At 42.9% G+C, this 18,221-nt stretch overlaps 1 protein-coding gene across 1 annotated transcript in view; it reads right to left on the bottom strand.

Moving 5' to 3' along the window:
- The window catches only part of FHL2 (four and a half LIM domains 2), a 134,376-nt gene that overhangs the window by 27,259 nt on the left and 88,896 nt on the right, over nucleotides 1–18,221 (bottom strand). The gene's annotated exons all lie outside the window — the stretch shown is intronic.

The following is an 18,221-nucleotide window of genomic DNA, read 5'->3' as shown; positions in this document are numbered from 1 at the left end:
AGAAATTTATCCTATGGTTTATATTTTCCTCATGGGTATAGCATTTGCATAGCATATATTGCTTGTTCTTCAGTGGTTTGTGTGTTTAACAGGCTAATTCTACATGTAGAATGCTGTACTTCCATATAGGTAAAAAAGGTGGAAATAGTACCATTTTCATAGCAGGATTTCTCAATGATTTTACTAAGCCTTCGTAAGTCTCACTTCAGCTACTGGTTGTTACTATTGATGCTGGAATAACTATAATTTCAGCACTTATCTCCTTTTCTGGCTGAAAAGAATGATCAAAGAAAAGTAGTGGAAAGAGACAGCTGGAAGTGGAATATTTTTATTTCCTCCCGTTTGGGACATGAGAAGTATAATGTCTCTGAGAGAGCAGGGGAGGGGAAAATACACACTTTTAGGTTTGAAAATGGCTAAGCTACTGGCTGATTCTTTACTCCACCAATTTATCCTGGAAACTGTTAAGATCCTTTATCAGAATTCAACTAATCCCCTTTTTGATGCTTGAATCTGTGTAACACAAGCTTCAATTGAATATGAGAGGGTGCATTTAGGAGAGCTGCTATTTTTGGCACTAAGACTTAGGAAGGAGTGTAGACTAGTGCAGAGGCTGCATTTTAGTTCATTAAACCTAAAATAACAGCTAGGCAATATTAAATCTTCCTGAAATTTCATACTCATAAAATGCTCACAGATATGTATTTTCTCTAAGAACATGAGGAATTTGCAAAGGATAAAAAGATATTTTCAGCATGTATTTTCTTTCCCAATTCAGTTTCCAAGTCAAGATTTTGTGCAATATTCTGATCTTCCTTTATTCCCCTAGGAGACTCGAACTTCAAGTAGAAAGACACATCAGGTAAGAAGTATCAGAGTTTCACAGATTCTGATGAGGGAATTACAGACATGTTTGGGCAACCCATTAAAACCACCCCAGCCAAGGCAGACGGAGAAAGTCTGTCTGCTTTTGGGTGATGTAAGACTTCTACTATTGATGTTTAGCCTAAATCAATGAGGAAACTTTAGTGATTAGAAACTCCAATCTAATATGTAAAAAAACCCAAAAACTTTCATGTTTACTTTCTTAATACTTTATAGTTTTCACATGCAGAGTTAAACAATTTTCTTCAGTAATTTAGAGAAAGGTGCCGTGGTTCAATAGCATCAAAGAACTTCTGTTTTTCATAGGAAAAGTTATCTTTAGAAGGATGATAAGATGCTATGAGACTCAAATACAAGTGTGTCTCTGTGATTGCAGGGTCTGATGTAGAGACAAAAGCATTTTAGACTATTATGGTCAGTTTGGACAAAGATTTCATTAATTTTTTTTAAGTTAGACAGGACTTTTGAGCCAGTTAGACCCGGTTTCATTCAGAAAAATCTAACTCCTGAAAGAGATGTCCCAAAGTGAATATGGCAGTGAGGCACCTGTGGTCTGTCACTTTCTGTAATTGCTCCCATACCCTTCTCTCTGTGGAAAATTGAGATGTAGGAGAAGGCTTTCAATGGATGACCCAAACAGAAAGACAGCTGTGTCCCTTTTTCTGCTGCTTTCCTCTCTCCCAGCTGAGTACAAACAGCTTTTATCACTGATGTGCAGAGGAACATAACTTGATCACAGAGGAGAAGTGTAGTGGTGCTTGAAGAAGCAGACAGAACACCAGAGAAAGCTTCAAGAATCAACCCAGGGCTTAAAGGAATGGTATCCGCTAAGGAAAATCCCCCTTGTTGACAGATGAGTTTCCAAAAGCTTGGAAAGCTGAGGCACCACGTTACAGGACTGACAGGTCATTCACTGGACAAGCAGCATTGTCAGAAAATCCATCCCAGGACCTCGTGGATTAAAAAGAAGCCACACAGGCCCTTGCAGGATAAGGGCAGCCCATCAAACAACTCCCCAGGCAGCAGCTGCCTGTACCATGTGGGGCAGCCACCCTGAGCTGCCCTCACCAGGCTGGGAACTGCATGAAGAAATAACGAAGATCTGCAACAAAGAGAGTGGAAGACAACAATTCTTATGGAAGTCAGTCTTTTCCCTACTTTCTCTAGTATTCTTTCTCATTCTCTTCCCTCACAAAGGGACAGATGGTGCCTTTACTTTTAAGGAAACTATAGTGAAACATTTTGGTCTTTGCTATCTTCACATTTCTTTGGCTTCTAAGTGTTCACTAAACCCCTCAGCTCCACGGTTTGTTCATCTGTAGCCAAGGGTAGAGACTTTGGTGGCATGTTTGCAGAAGTGCTTTGGGATAGAGAGATCACTTCAACAACAGGTGAGGGATCTTCATATGACTCTAAATGATAATAGTGCAGGGACCTGTGCAGAGGAGCTCTTGCTTCTTTCCTTTGGATTCAACTTGACTGCCATGTGGGGCCTGAATATGACTGATGGGAAGAGCCTTTTGGGTTTCCCTGCAGATGGAATCTGGGATGTCAAATTACTACAGAGGTTGCAGTAATTGCTGGTCTTCTGAGCTGGCAAATACTACCCTTTAATTTAGGATTTATTAATTTTCATATCATCATGATTTATCTTTCCCTATTCTAGATGCATGAAAAAAACACACTGTGATTGTTCCAAGAAATTAATGACTCTGTGTTTCTGAGAGCACCAGAGACCTGCTATTCTGTAAAAAATAGCTCCCATTACCTGTGGTGCTCCCAGCAGCACACCTCAGCATTTTTAGGCAAAATCCCCCTTCAAAGTCTTTCTCCCTCCCACTGCTCCGCTGCTCATGGCTTCTGCTCCAAAACCTTACTTCTGTCTAATCTGCTTCTGCTCCCCTAGCACTTTTTCTGCCTGCACTCCTGATCACCCTACAGTGTTATCACCCTCTGGAAATAACCAACAGCAACATTTGAGACTACCATTTCCCTTTATCAGACAGCCAGAGGCCTCAGGAACTTCTGAGCAAAGACAGGTTTGAAAAACTGAGCAGCTGGCAGACACCTTAAGAACTTACCTGACTAATTTCCAAGGCAGAAGTGACAATGCCCAGGTCATCCCTGGCAGATCTCTGCCTAATTTGCCTTTAAGGATTAACAGTAGGGAGCCACAAGCTCCAAAGAGGGAGGGAGGGAGAGAGGGAGGAAGGAAGGAAAGGAAGGAAAGGAAGGAAAGGAAGGAAGGTTTAGACTGAAGTTTTCAGTCTAACATTCGTGCCTGTAAAGGATGAATAGTGTCAGGAGAACTTGTCATTTGTAGTTATTCAGATCACACCATAGCAATATGAGAATCACTGAAAGAAGGGTTCCTCCAATTTGTTATGCTGCTCTTGGGAAATACCTTGGGAAGAAAGTGAGAAAAGAATGTAATGATATCTCTTCATAATACTCTGCCAGCCTCCAGCAACTTTTGGCTTGGGGATTTCTTAACCTGGAGGCAGTATTCATACTAAATATCACTTTCATGAACTTGCAGTTCCCTCCTGATTGCCTTAAAGGAAATTCACAGTTTCCAGCAGGCTAAGATCAAAGTTGATGAGTAGGTAGCTCTACTCTGTGTAGCTGAAGAACCATCTTCCTTGTGTTAATTTTGAACATATTACCTACTAGTTTCATCAGAGGCCTCCTAGGTCTTACCTTTGGAGATATAATGAGAAACTTTATCTTTATTCATATGCTACAGGCTGTTCATGTCTTTGTCAATCTTTATCATAACTCCCCTCAGCCATGTCTCCTAGGACAGGGAGTCCCAGTCTGCCTGTTCAGTCTGTATAAAAGGCACTTCTTGAGTTTTATCATTCCCCCTCAAACTTTTTCAACATGACAATTTAGTTTTTCAGGTGATGTGGCCAAAACTTTAACATTCAGTTTGCTTTTTGGCTGCATGTGTTCTGTTATTTTTGGAGTTTTTTTGTAAACCTATATAACCTCTACATTTCACACCCAGCTAAACATTTCAGAACCATTACTTTATAGCTAAAGTTCTATTTCCCCCCTCCTGTTCTCTGTTTTATGCTCATCTACATTCAGTATGAGATGCTGTTCTAGTGGCCACTCATCTTTTTGCCGAAGATCCTTTTTTCTCATCTGGTTTCTCAGTCTTAGAAGAATTCCCACTAATAATGTCCTATTAATCTCTTTACTGTAAAACCTATCTTTCAATTCATTTTATGCCATACATGCAAATATCTCCCCTCTTATCCTATTACTGCTTAGGTGTTTTTAAGGTTTTGTGGTCAGAGCCCTTATTGAATACATGAAAAATGACAAATAGGCAGATGCTGTCAACCAAAGATCTCCCCTATCTCCATGCTGTTTATCATCTTAGGGGAACTTGATGGATTTGAAGAACATGATTTCTCCTTACCAAGGTATATTGAATTTCTCCTAATGTATCATATTTACTCATCTTCTCTACCCTAGTAGTGATTTCTACTAAATTTGTCAGCCTTACCGGGCTCTATTTCTCCCATTTTCTCTTGGAAGAATTTGAAAAGGCTGATGCTGTACTGGATACATTCAGGTGCTCAGTTCTACATCTGTTTTAAATAAGAGGCCACGGACTATTATTTTTATTTCAGCTAATTCATCCTTCAGTCCCTTTAAATCTGTTGGATGAACACCATCTGGTTCTAAAATTTTCTTCCTATTAATTTTGCTTATTTGCTCCATACCTCTTCTACAGACACTTCAGCTTGAAATAGATCCTCTGACGATGCCCATAAGGAAGCATTCTGCTGCAGGAAGCTCTCCAAGTTCCTTACAATGGAACTTACAAGTTCCTTACAGAGGAGCAAAAAAAAAAAAAAGAGATCATTTTGCCTCTTTTGTTACAGTCATCTCTTGCTCAAGGACTGGTTATCTGTTGCCGTATCATTCCTCAAACCCTTCAACTTGCCTAATATTCAAAAGAAGCATACAGTTGCAAATCACTTCCCAAATTACTTCAGACTCATAATATTTTGATGTAAGTAGAAACAGTCACTCTGTCACTCTCTCCATTCTGACCACGACTGGGGATGTTTTGTTTTGTAGAAAGATCCTTCTGTATGGCAACAATTATTTTTCTTCTCAGCTACTGTTTGTATATACTACAGATAAACTGAGAGGGTCTGATTTGTAGGCTCAGACATATATTATGATTGAGTACATGAGCTTAGATTGTGCACTTTGAAGTAGAGTCCTTGCTGTTGATCTTCTTAGGCCTCTGCTTGCTTTGAACCCTATAAGTGCTCAGGCCCTTTAAATAATAGGATTAAAGGGTAAACCTTTAGTTGCTGATGTGAATTTCATGTCTACCACTTCACACAGAGCTGAAAAAATATACCATGCATTGTCAGCCTGATAGCAATATGGATTGTGTTTGTTCCTGCCAAGTTTATATTCCCACGGCTGTCTAGTGGAGTTGCTGTCTTAATGTGAGTGAAATTCAAATGTTGTGAGTAAAACGAAAGAAAAACTTGTACCAATGGCTTGTCTTGAAGATGAAGTGTCTCTTGCTGGAAGATAAGCAATTTCTATGAATTATTAGAGAGGAGTCAGAACTCACATTATGAAGCAGTCATTATCCCTAATGCTTGTCTTTTTGCTTATCCTTAATGTCTAACCATAAAGTCCAGTGAGTCCTGGCTGGGTTGCTGCAATGTAAATGCCTGGCATGGCTGAGCACTGCCCATCTGTGTGTCCCTGAAGAACCTGTCTGTAGGGGGATAGAATATGAGTAATTAAAGGTAGTATAGAAAGTAATCTTATCCCTTAAAGAGTTGCACCTGGGTTAATTATTAAAGATTAGGAGCAGGCCTGACTTTAACAGGCCACAGCTGTAGCCAATAATAAGAAGGGTGTTATAAAAGAGTGGATTGGTGGGAACTGGAGTTAGTTGGCTCCTGTGAGGACAAGGAAGAGTCAGTGCCTGGAGGAGATGTCTACAAGAAGCACTGAGAAGATACAGAACTCTTGCAATATAATGGCAGCATTTAACCTATGCTCACACAAATTCCTGTCTGGGGCTTGTGTACTGGAGCTGAAAAGTACAACAGAGTTTGTTCTGAGAACTTCCCCTCTGCTGTTGTTCTGTACCAAAAGTGCCATGCTGTATCTCCCTCTGTATTATAATTAGTGTTCTAAGCCCCTGAGTGTCCTGCTGCCTTCCACACCCAGCGCTGGAGGCAGGGAGGTGTGTTGCAATGGAAACCATGCATAGGGAATTAGGACACCAAGCATTTAAAAAATGAGATAAGTAACAGAATAATGGGCTTCTGTGTGATGGCATGTATGGCTTGCAGGTATTTCTGTTTTCATATGGTAATCTCTAGGCATGTTGGGCTTTGCTTCCCTAGCCACAGACTACCAAAAGGAGCACTAGTCAATGCTGTCAGTGCTTCCCTCTTACAGAAAGCATGTAAAGCATTTCTAGGAAGACCTTGGTGAAAACCTGTTCAGCTTGACAGGGAATATGCTGACCTGAAAGCCCACTAGCTTTGTTTATGTAGTGTGTGAGACAGCTTCTGTCTCCACTTCTGTGCCCATTTTATTCTCATGACAAAGCACTTATTTCCCTTTTTAAAGGAGAATTTTACACCAATTTGTTGTGATATGAGAGTTCTACAGACACTGTAGGAAAAAGAATATTATAAAAGAGAACCTGCACAAATGGGTTCATAAATAATATTATTGAAAATGTGAAGTGAATTTGAGGGAAAATATTTTTTATTCTAGCTCTTTCAGTGTCACTAATTCTTGGTAAGCATGTTTTAACAGTAGCCAGTAAACCAACCTGCAGCAGAAACTTTTTGAGTTTTCTGAAGGTGATGGATCCCTTTGAAATATCTGTGGTAGTCCTTCTTCTATGTTTGTCAGAGGGAGTTGAGCAAAACCAGGCAAAATTTCTCCATCTGCTTTTGGAAAAGCTAGGAGTGTGCAATATGACCTATGCTTCTCAAAGCTGATCAGTGTTAGATGATGAATATTGCTGAAACAGCCTGAGATTTATTAGCATGAAACTGTACTCACTGTGATATAAAGCCAAAGATAAAATATTGCAGTCAGTAATAATTCATCTCACTGAAAAACAACTGTGTCAGAGTGTCTGTGGTTTGGTTAGACAACGTACAAAAAAGGAAAAATGGTGAGGAAAAATATGCAAATGCAATTTTGTACACAAGTTAGGTACTATTAAAATCAGAATGAAAAGAAAAAAAGAGATCTGGGTTTTGTTCAAATAATCTGTGGATGCATCTGAGAGAACTCCCATTGATATCTGTGGGGCCAGGATTTCACCCCCAAGTCAGTATTCACATCCACTTCCTTCTCTGGTTTTCTTCTTTGTAAAATAGCCTTTTACATTTTCTGTATTAAAGAAGTGTTTGAATGAGGCTGCCCCCTCACAGCCTCTTGCCAGCTGCAGTCAATGATCTGCCTTGTTCTGATGGCTTGCTGTTTGCAAGGGAAAAAGTAAAGTTATTCATCCATTAATCATATTTTTAAATGCTAGGTAAGAACAAAGTATTATTGTTGGAGATTGCCTTTAGAATGGCCTCACTTTGGGAACCGGCTTTGGGTCTTTTTGTTTAATTTCACTTTTAAATTCAAATCCCGTGAAAGATCACAGCATTAGTATGTATGTTCCTGTATTTTGTTCTAGCTAAAGACTTTTGGCCAACAGAGTTTTTTTAAAAAGCTAATGCTTGGCTGTACATGATTGGAATGCTGCTTCTGTTTCTTGTTTTTGAAAGGGAACACTGTCAATACACCAGTGGCTGCAATATTTTAACACCTTGTGCCCAGCCAGGACGATTTTCTCATTTTTATTGTTTTAGCCTGAGGCTAAGAAGATAGGCAAAGAATTTGAGGACATGAGAAAGTTTCTAGCATGTGAGAAGTGAGACTATTAAAAAATATTAGTTTTGTACACGATTTCTTTACTGCACAATTTACTGTGGAAGCACATCTGTTCAGTTTAATAGCAAGATCTTGCAGTAACCAGATGAGCGAAGGCAGCTGTCATGTCCCACTGGTGTCCCTCTAAAACACTGCAGTCTCTGGTGGGACCTGCTGCCTTTGGGCTCCAGGTAACAGGAAACTCATCTCCCCAGTGCTGGGGAGCAGAAGATGGAGCTCTGTGCAGATCTGACCAGACCATGGGCAGATGGTTATGGCTGGGAACAGGGAAACATGTGAGGTGCTGGCTGCAGTGTCTGGAGCCTTCCAAGGCATCCACATGGGGAGAGTAAGCTCCAAGAAAAGTGCATGTGCAGGTAATTTGGTATTTTACATTATTTTATTCTTCCACTTAAGTTATGTGCTGTTCTTGACATGAAAGTTAGAGAAAACTTCTCCCTAAGCATGTTGTCTCAGCACTATCTACACTGACTGTCACAGCCCACACCAGCACAACCTGGAAAGCTAAGCCAGACGTGACATTACCTGAGGACATCAACCATGGCAGTGAGTGCCTGTCACAGGTGAGGGTGGATACATGGGGGCATGTATGATTTACTCATAAATCAAATAGGACACCAGGGTGCTTCCAGGCACTGAGATTCACTTGCCTGCACTGTTCTGCTGACCAGAAACATAGGGCTCTCCCTCCTGGGCAAGGCCTAAGAGCAAATCCTATCCCTAGGATGTGTTTGGATGTATTCACTTGATTTCAGAGGCCATGGGTGTGTAATGGCCTGGGCACAGCCCCAGGGCTGCATTTCCCCCAGGACAGCCCTGGGACCTGACCAAAGTGCTGCACCAATGTGAGCACCACCTCTCATCTTCAGTCAGTGCATGTACAGCAGCTTTAGACCAAGTAATCCTCTGACCTCCTGCCTTTGAAATCCTCACCTAGGATCTGACCTCAACCCCAAGCACTTTGAAGTGGGCTGTCCTTTCCTACAAGCACTGGCTTTGGCTCAGGTCTAAGGAGTCCTGCTCCTCAGGGTACCTGGACCTGAGATCCTGTCAAAGCCCATGAAGCACTCAGCATCTGAAAAAACCCTTTCTTTCATTTAACTTCTTGAATAATGGAATAGTAAACAAACTCTAGTGCAATGTGTGACAGCTTTAGCTCTTAGGCTAAAAGTAAATTAGTATTTCTTACCTTTGTGTCATATTTTGTGATCCTTGGATTTAAAAGCTTACAAGGTTATAAAAATATTTATAATAAAAAATGTATCTGTAAATGCATGCAAACAAATGTACGGCCATGCACAAATAATCTTATTTTTCCTAAGAGGCGTTCTTTTATTGGCTTCATTTGAAAATTAATGCTCTTGTGAGATGAGGTTATAAGTAATTTAATACAACAATATCCTGATAATTGGCATTTGGCAGTTATTGCTACTGCTATTTTACAGGCTAGTTTTGATGAATTCCTCTTTGACACACAGTTATGATTCAGTGTTTTGCTTTCTGTTTCCTTTTCCCTCAGCTGCTGTAATCCATAGCAAGTAATTGTTTAAAACATGAAATCAGCAAGCATCACCTGCAATTTTCCTTTTTTTCTTTCATGGCCACTAGAAAATGGTCTGAAAGGGGAAAAAGAAGTAAAATGTTCCTTCTGCCTGGCCACTTTTTTTCCCCCACTATCTATTCATTTTCCAAACATGCAACATAAAGAAGAAAATGCTGATAGAGGGGGAAAAGCCTCCAAAAACTAATGAAAAGCTTTCTGCCTGAAGCAATTCAGTTTGCTATACAAACCAGGGAAGTGTCTATAGTTAGATATGGTTGTGTTCCTTGAGAACATGAAAACATGACAGTGTATTATTAGAGAAGAAACTAAAGAGCAGCTGTTAGTTAGCACCTGGTTCCCAACAGCAGGCTGGGAATACAAAGAGAGACTCTGTGTGCCCTGGCAGCAAGAGAGGAACAAACAGCTTAAAGCCCACTCTTCCCCTGAGAAAGCAGTGCTCCCTCAAGAGGTCAACACAGAGCCCTGAATGCCAAGTGATGGAAAATTACAGGTGGAAAGGAGAAAAGGGCTCAAAAGACGGTGAAAATCAAAACAAGGCACTATCTTACCTTGCTTGCTGCAGCCCAGTGCTGCCTCTGCTCATGAGTCTGTGAAGGAGAGAGGACAGGACAGCCTTGCCTCTTTATTGGATTGCCCAAACTGTGTGTTTCGTAATTAGACAGTTGGGCATCCGTGCTGCGGGTGAGCTATAAATATAAATCTCCAAAGCAGCAGCCATGGGCAGGAGATAAGGACTGCAGCATCTCTGTGCTCACCAGCCTTTTAAGGCATCACAGCTAGAGCTGCATGAGGCCCTGATGGAAAGGGCTGTTGTGCTCTTGAGCAGTGCCAGCCCATCACTTTGCTGCATTTGGGAGTGCCTTCAGGAGGTGCTGCAAGGCACCCCGAGGAGATGGTGATATTTCAGGGCTCAGTATTTTGTCTGAGATATGAGCAACTCTAATTTATCAATCAGATTATTTGTCAGGCCTTTGGGATTGACAGAAACACCTTAAGAAGTGCTGACTGCTCTGTGGATGTCACAAACTCCAACACTCCTTCATCCATCTGTCTGTCCACCCCAGGTGTGCAGCCCTGTTGCAGGGTAGTTTGTATCTTGTGTCCTGCCTTAGTTTTGCCCTGCACCTCCTCGTTCAGGAAGTGCCACCTCACTACAAAGGACAGCAGCTTTAGAGATGAGCCTGAGATCACAAAGTAAGTCTGTGCTGGCAACAGGACTGTAGCTCAGGGGTGAACTTTCTGCTCAGGGCTTGTTGTACCCTTCCTGCTGCAAGGTAAGTGTGGTGCTGGGTGAAGGGAACACTGGTACATAGAAAAAAAATAAAAATAAAAATATTTGAGGTGGGAAAAAGCTCTTCTAGTAACTCCCATGGGGACAATCTTGCTGGCTGGGGAGGAAAGCCTGTCCAAGCAAGGCTTAGTGTAGAGGTGGGGTTACAGCCTGCCTGCTTACCTCCTTGCCAATATTGGATCCATCTCTGCATTTCAATGTACTTCTACAGAGAAGGGTGTAGCAGAGACATGGTCCTTGGTACAAAGTTGAACTGTTTCAAGGGGAGGAAAAGGAAAAGCTCTCTGTAAGATGGTGTGGTGAAGAAATAACATCAGGCAGACTCTTTGTGCAGGCAAAAGGCTCTCTACAGCAACATACTCGTCTGAAGAAGTGCTGTGCTGTTGAACTGAGGTTGCAGGTTGTTCCTTCCCCTAGCTGAAGCAGCAGTACTTGATGAGGGATTCGACTCCTTTGCTGATTTATTTATTACTTCCACAGTCCTGAAGAACACTTCATTCCCTTCATCTCCTGCTTCTCCCTCTTGCCTTCAGAGCCCTGATTGAACAATAGTCCTTAGGAGAGAGTGTCACCTCCCAGCTCGTCTCTGAGCAGTTTGGACAACAAGTGTAGGTCAAGCTGCAGAGGCTGGATGCTGACACAAACTGTGTGCCAGGCTTTTTGGCATGACAAACTGATTTATGGCTTGACATGGAGCCCAGTCAAGTTTTATGGTTTTAACTCCAAACCAATGAGAAGTGGGCATTTGAGGCATTCATCCTACCATTAAAAAGCTCGCAACAGCATGTCCTCACCCTCTGCCAAGCAACATGATTTGAAAGCCTGATTCAAGCCTCTGGCAGAAAACAACTTTCACGCATCTCCTTTTATCCCTGCAGAAATGCCTAGCTTCCAAGCACCATGGGTGAGGAGCATGGCCTAGAGACTTGGGTTAGGGAGATAAGAGAAATATACCACAGAATTCCTGGGGAAAGTATTGTTCATCCTAGATCTAATGGCCTTTTGCCTCATATTTCTTTAGCTACCATGTAAACAGCCCTTTCACATTTCCCAGAACAGTAAACAGTTATGAAAATCTGTTTAAGCAGCAAAAAGGGGAAAGTTAAGACATATGTTTTGACAGCTCTGGAAAGCCTCAACCTTTTCATGTTAGCCAAATTTTTTGTTTGCATGATTCAAAGGTGTGGCTGATGTCGAAGAAACAACCTGGGTAAATGATGGTTGTCCTCTGCCCCAGTCCAGGACGTTCTGGGCACTAATGACATCTCTAATCCCCAGGTGTCAGTCTGACTGGAGAACATTTTTGGATCTGGTATTCACATCCAGCAACCAGAGACAGCTTAGGGTAAATGTTGCCTTCCAGAACACTTTAATCTAAAAATTTGAGAAGGTGGACTACAGATCTGCTAGTGCAAACTTTACTGGTTTTCTCTCTGATAAGAACAAATGTTCTCTAAATCTGGTTATCCCACATTGTCCTGCTGGTTAAACTGTCCCAGTTTCATTTTGGGTGTCACTTTACTCTCAAGGACCCTCAGCAGGGAAAGGACTCCTTGAAAAAGGATGCTGCCAGAAAGCTAAATCATCATCATTGTGTCAGGCCTTGATCTTGTGCTCCTGGCAGCAGGTAAGGGCTGAGCCACTTTGTTCAGACAGGCAGGGAGTGGAATGCCCCCACACTTTGGGAACCAGCATTTCCAAGGCACAGAAGGGTGGCAGGCTCACAGGAGAGGTATTCCTGTGGATGCTGTCAGAAGCAGAGACATAACCTTTTTGAAAAGGGATGGGGGCTGAGGCTCTCTACCCCACAGCAGTGGTGGCTTTGCTTGGCACAGATCCCCTGTCATTTCCACGGGGCTGTAGCCCCAGAGCCAGCCCTGCTGCTTCCATGACTGAGGCACAGGCAGGAAACAAAGAAAGAATTTCAACCAGTTTCAATTTCAATTTCAATCCAAGGCAATGAGATGTGTATGTACAATAAGAGCTGCTTTACAATCACAGAATCATTTACGTTGGAAAAGATCTTTAAGATCATTGAGTCCAAATGTGCTTTAGAAATGGAAAGGAAATGCTGCAAGCTGTAAAGCACAGCTCCCTTGGAAACCATACCAAGGTGCCACTAACTATCCATTGCAGTGAGGTTAGAGGTTTTGCCACTAATCCCTTGCAATCAGGATTTGCCCTGCCATTCTCTGCAAGTCACAGAAGATGCCAGAAATGTGGGCATCCAAGAAGAACGTAAATTTTCAGGATAGGTTAAACAATCCAAAATCTAACCAGCTTGCACTGGTAGTGTGTTTACTAAAAGAACTCTACTAACAGATATTCATGGGAATCTGTCCTTGCTGTTCTGACATTTGTGTTCATGGTAGGTAGTACAGTGATTAAAACTGTGTTATGATGTTGTTGAGCCTTTAATCTAATTTGGGGGATTTAAATGTGAGCTCTGTACATGTGATATTGACTGCCAGAAACTTAGCAGCAGAGCCAGAGGGGAAGAGGGCACCTGTGGACATTGTGCTGGTAGTCAATATTTTGCCAGCCCTTCAAAGTCAGGTTCTCACAGAGAGAAAGATGGGATTAGCATTTGCTGGTATGAGTAGGGGATTTGGCTGTGCTAGCAAGACATCAGCCTGCTGGCTTCTTCTAGCCCTTTGCAGCCACAGGTCACACCAGTGCCCTCCAAATTAGACACCTGCACATAAAACTCCACACTCAGCCCTCCCCACACCTGGGGAATACCTGGAGGATCCCAGCCCCACCTCCCTCCTGGTGGGCAGCTGTCCTCATTGCCACTGTTGTGCCCAGACTGTGGAGCACAGGTGAGATGTAGGTGCTTTCATATGAAGAGCAAAGCAGGGTGATTTCCAAGGGCCTCCTCTCTGCATGATTTCCCCTTCTGCTCTGTGTTTTGAGCTGAAGCTCCAAGAAGATGTCATTGCTGCAAAGATATGCTCAGGCTTGAGAGCAGGTTGAAGCACTCAGAGCCCTATGACCTGTGTGTTTTACACAGATGATCTCATCAGCATTTCACCTCTCACAGGTTTTGCCATCAAAAGCTGGCATCTGGTGTAAGCCAGTTGTCTGTGTGCTTTTTATGGGGACTGGAGGTGCCTATCTCTTGCTGCTGACTCACTCTGTTGGGTGAGATTGGGTTGACCTAGCCTCTTTTCTTGCTCCTAGCCAGTAGTTTGTGCTTGTGAATATATATATCCCAGAACAGTTTTCTGAATTCCCACAGGTTTTGGGTTGGGAAGTCTCTGAGACAGAAGCAAATTATATTTAATGAGCTTGATGCATTTCTTTCTCTTTTCTTTCTGTGAATTTCCTGCTGTTTCTGATCCCAAGTGCTTGAGGTGTGTGCTCTGTCCCATACCCAGTCTCCACAGCTTGTACCCCTTGGGCCTGGTGGCTGTCAGAGCTCAGAGCACAGGCAGGAGTTCTTCCCCTAGCAAACAATGCCACATTTGGGTAAATGATGCAGATGAGCCTGAGTTTGAAAATTCAGACACTCAACTCTCTCCAAAATCTCTAAAACCAAATTTTACATGGAAAACCTAGGAAGAGTTTCCATTTCTCTCCCTCTCCATCCTGTGTCCCACTCACACTGAGGGAGATGTACCCAGTCCCCAGGCTGCCTTTCTGTGCCGACTAAATGGCCCCGTGTCTTAGGGTTCACTTTGCAGACCTGATGACACAGCACTGACAAATGAAGTGCCCTGAGTGAAGAGAAACTGAGTGGTGACTCTTAAGCCAGAGAGAGTGCTGGATATATTTTCAGAGTACAAACAAAGCTGGAAAAGCAGAAATAATTTCTTCTTCACTCCTTCACTTATATGCCAAGCAAATATCACAGCACACAAAAGGCCACTGCTCTCAGCAGCTGTTTCATGGCCCCATTTCTGCCCTTTCCCATTTTGGCTGAAATACTCATTCAGTGTGCTTTAGCTGCTGGTTTTGGATCATGCTAAGGCTTCTTCAGTCCAAAACTAAATCTACCCTCATAATCCACCACAGTTAAGTCCTTAAAAAGCTAAGCAGGCTTCACTTAACAACAATAAAACCTTTTGTGGTTTGCAGTGACAAAACGATCCAAGTGATTGCCTGAGTTTGAAGCAGACAAGATACACAAACCTGGTAACCCTGAATTTTGGTGCCCTGTGCCTAATGCCTTTACCCCACTCTACCTAACTCCACCAGTGAGTATATGTGCAAAAAATTCTTTCATGACTTCTTTTAGAAGAGAGGAATTTTCTCCAGAGGTAACTCTTATCTCAGAGAAATACAGTGCTGTGACCCCAGTGCAGGAGTCAGAACTGCCACTAGCAAAATGAAGAAATCAAGAGCCCAGCCTGCTTTGCCTGCCTCCAAGTATGAGGCTGCTTGTATAGATCAGGAATTTTACACTAAGCAGTTTTATTTTGGCCTGCACAAACACAAAAGCAGACTTTTGCAATAGAAACTGTAGATTGCCTTAAGCATAGGTGTAATCACCAGCCTGCCCATAATAAATAATAATAATCCCAGGTCTGGCATTAATTCATGGTGTGACCTTGGACGTGACACCCACATCCATGCTATCCAACCTGGCAAGTAAATGTAAGTCACAGTGTCAGACAGAGATGGTGCAAGTGCCAGACACTTTGAAAAAAAATCAAATTAAGCTCCCTAGGGCTCAGGTTTCCCACTTGTAGGGGAAACTATGAGAGAGATCATTGCTCAAGAACAAGATCTGAAAAATACACAGAGATGATAAAAAACCCCAGCCCCCAGCAGATTCAGAGTTTTCCACACCTCCACAGCCAGTAAAAGGATCTTTCTGTCAGGAGCCCATTTCCCAACAAAATCTCCCAAGACTAGCCGCTATAGCTCTTTCCTCACATCTGACTCAAGTTTCATGCTGAGTGAGGGGTACAAGGTCTTGAGTAGAGGTGCTTCACCTCACAATCATCCTGTCTGCACCCATTACTACATTGCAACCAATAAGCTGTTCTTAGGCTATATAAAGTAGGACTTCAGATGTAAAATTCTGTGACATTCTACTACCTTCAAAGGCACTTCCCAAAGCAGCATGCAAATAAAAACTAGTTTAATGCAGCTGGAAATGATGCTAAATCCAAAATCTTGCACAAAACTGTTTAAGCCTTGTATTGTGCCTGCACATTGTGGAGTAGGGCAGTAATCCCCTTTTTGATAACGCCCTAATGTGAGCCTGGTAGCTCAGGTTAGCCTGCTGAAGGCCATCATGTGCGATTTAAAACAAGCCCAGCGATATTAAAAAGTTGTGTTTACAAATAGCAGCTGCTGTTGTTACAGAATGTATCCTTCCCCTGGCCACATAACCAACAGGTAACTCAATCTTTGCCAGAGTTTGCTGACAGAAGTGCAGCCTAGGGCTGCCTTGTACTTCTGAGGGTATTTAGCACAATGGGAAGAATTTCAGGGTAGAGCCAGATTAGCCTGGATGCAAGTGCTCAGATTAATGTCCAACCTGCCACCTGCCACTGCCCCTTACCCTGATCCTGTACGTGACTACAGCAAAGCTCAAATGCTTCTTTTCTCTTTATCTTCGGTCACTCATTTTCTCCTCCGTGACATCAAAACCTCCGAAGATGATTGAATTAATGCTTCATCTGTCTCAGTGATGTCTTTTGTGAGAGCTCATAGTGATTTCACTGGTGGATTGAAAAAGTTACATATTCTATAACTGTCATTAATTTTATGGTTGATTTTAACAGAGAACATGACATTTACCAGGAAGACAGCTCTTTATGGCACCTGAGTTAAACATTAGCTACTTCTGACATCATTTGGGCTGATCAGAATTTTCAAAACCAATTCAAAGATGAATTATCAGCTCTATGGACATGCATTAATTTGAAAGACTTGACAGACATGTTCAGCTATTAAGTTATTGGAGCACAGAAATCAAAACCATATCATGCTGAGCAAAAACATGACATGTCTCTGCTACATAGGCCTTTTCAGCCAAGACCAGCTACATTTTTACACACTGATCAAAATGCACAATTAGCTCTCTGATATTAAATTTTTGGGGAAAAACCCCCACAGTGTCTCTCTTTTTATGCTTTAAAAAGATACATTTACATTCAGTATGACTGAAGGACAGTGAGATTACAGTCTTTATCATACAAAATCTGCATTCTTTTTTTGCACATATCCTGACTATGAATTTGCTGACCTTTTTTTTGATGCTGCCTGTATGCATACCTCAGAAAACCATCATCCAATGTAATACTAGACCACCTTAGTGTTACCATAATTTTATGTGCATTTCATTCCATGTTCCACCACCTCTTTTCCTCTTACATGTTATGGCTGGCACACCACGTCTCCCCTGCTTCCCTTCCGCCCCAGACATCTGCAGAATCAGCAGTGTGGTCTTCCAACCTCCCCTCTCCACTCAAGCCATGAAAACTACAAAGTAATCTTTTGAATTGTTGCCTCCTTGCCACCACTTCTTTCCCCTCAAGGATTAACCGATGTTTCCTCAAAACATCTGTCATTTATCACCTTCCCCTCATCCCCCTCACCTCCCCATTTAACCTTATTTCCCTAGAGCACTTGATTACTCTTTTTTTGCCATTGACCAATGTCCTTGTGGTATTCCTCACCTATCCAGCCCTGCACGAGTGTCACGTCATTTTACGCAGTGTGCCAAACCGGGGCAGGAGCTGTGGCCACCCAAACCAGGGCAGGAGCTGTGGCCACCCAAACCGGGGCAGGAGCTGTGGCCACCCAAACCGGGGCAGGAGCTGTGGCCACCCAAACCGGGGCAGGAGCTGTGGCCACCCAAACCGGGGCAGGATCTGCGTCCATCCAAACCGGGGCAGGAGCTGTGGCCACCCAAACCAGGGCAGGATCTGTGGCCATCGAAACCAGGGCAGGATCTGTGGCCACCCAAACCAGGGCAGGAGCTGTGGCCACCCAAACCAGGGCAGGATCTGCGTCCACCCAAACCAGGGCAGGATCTGCGTCCATCCAAACCAGGGCAGGAGCTGTGGCCATCTGTGGCAGCTGTTGTTTCATGGCTCCTTGCCGTGCTGGAGCAGCCCCAGTCTCTCAGGCAGGAGGGCTGCAGGGAGCAGTTGAAATCCATAAATCACCCAGACACGCCAGGTATGCCCAGCCACGGCAGCAAGGGCAGCTGCTGAGCGCAACCCAAGCACTCCTTGGAAAACTCTTCTGTAAACAAATCTGCCATGGAATTGTTGGGCACAAATGTTAAACATTCTGGGCAGAACCCTGCAGAGAGAGAGATGAGAGGTTCACAGCTCTCTTTGTTCTGTGATCATGCTAAACTTGGCTCCTGCTCAGCAGACAGCAATGCTACTTTCTGTGTTTTAGGAAGAATCTGCTCTTTTGCTAGAGCGTATTGAGAAGGTGTTTTTCTGAGTCTCTGCATGAGCCATGGGCATCACCTCTCATTTGAAATTCAACTTGGTCCTGAACAGGTTCAATAGTTGCCAAATCTAAAGAAATATGAAAAGAAAGACC

This window comes from Melospiza georgiana, chromosome 2, assembly GCF_028018845.1.
Source record: "Melospiza georgiana isolate bMelGeo1 chromosome 2, bMelGeo1.pri, whole genome shotgun sequence".
In the NCBI taxonomy this organism is placed as follows: Eukaryota; Metazoa; Chordata; class Aves; order Passeriformes; family Passerellidae; genus Melospiza; species Melospiza georgiana.
Note: the sequence above shows the minus strand (reverse complement) of the source record. Positions and strands in the feature narration are given on the sequence as shown.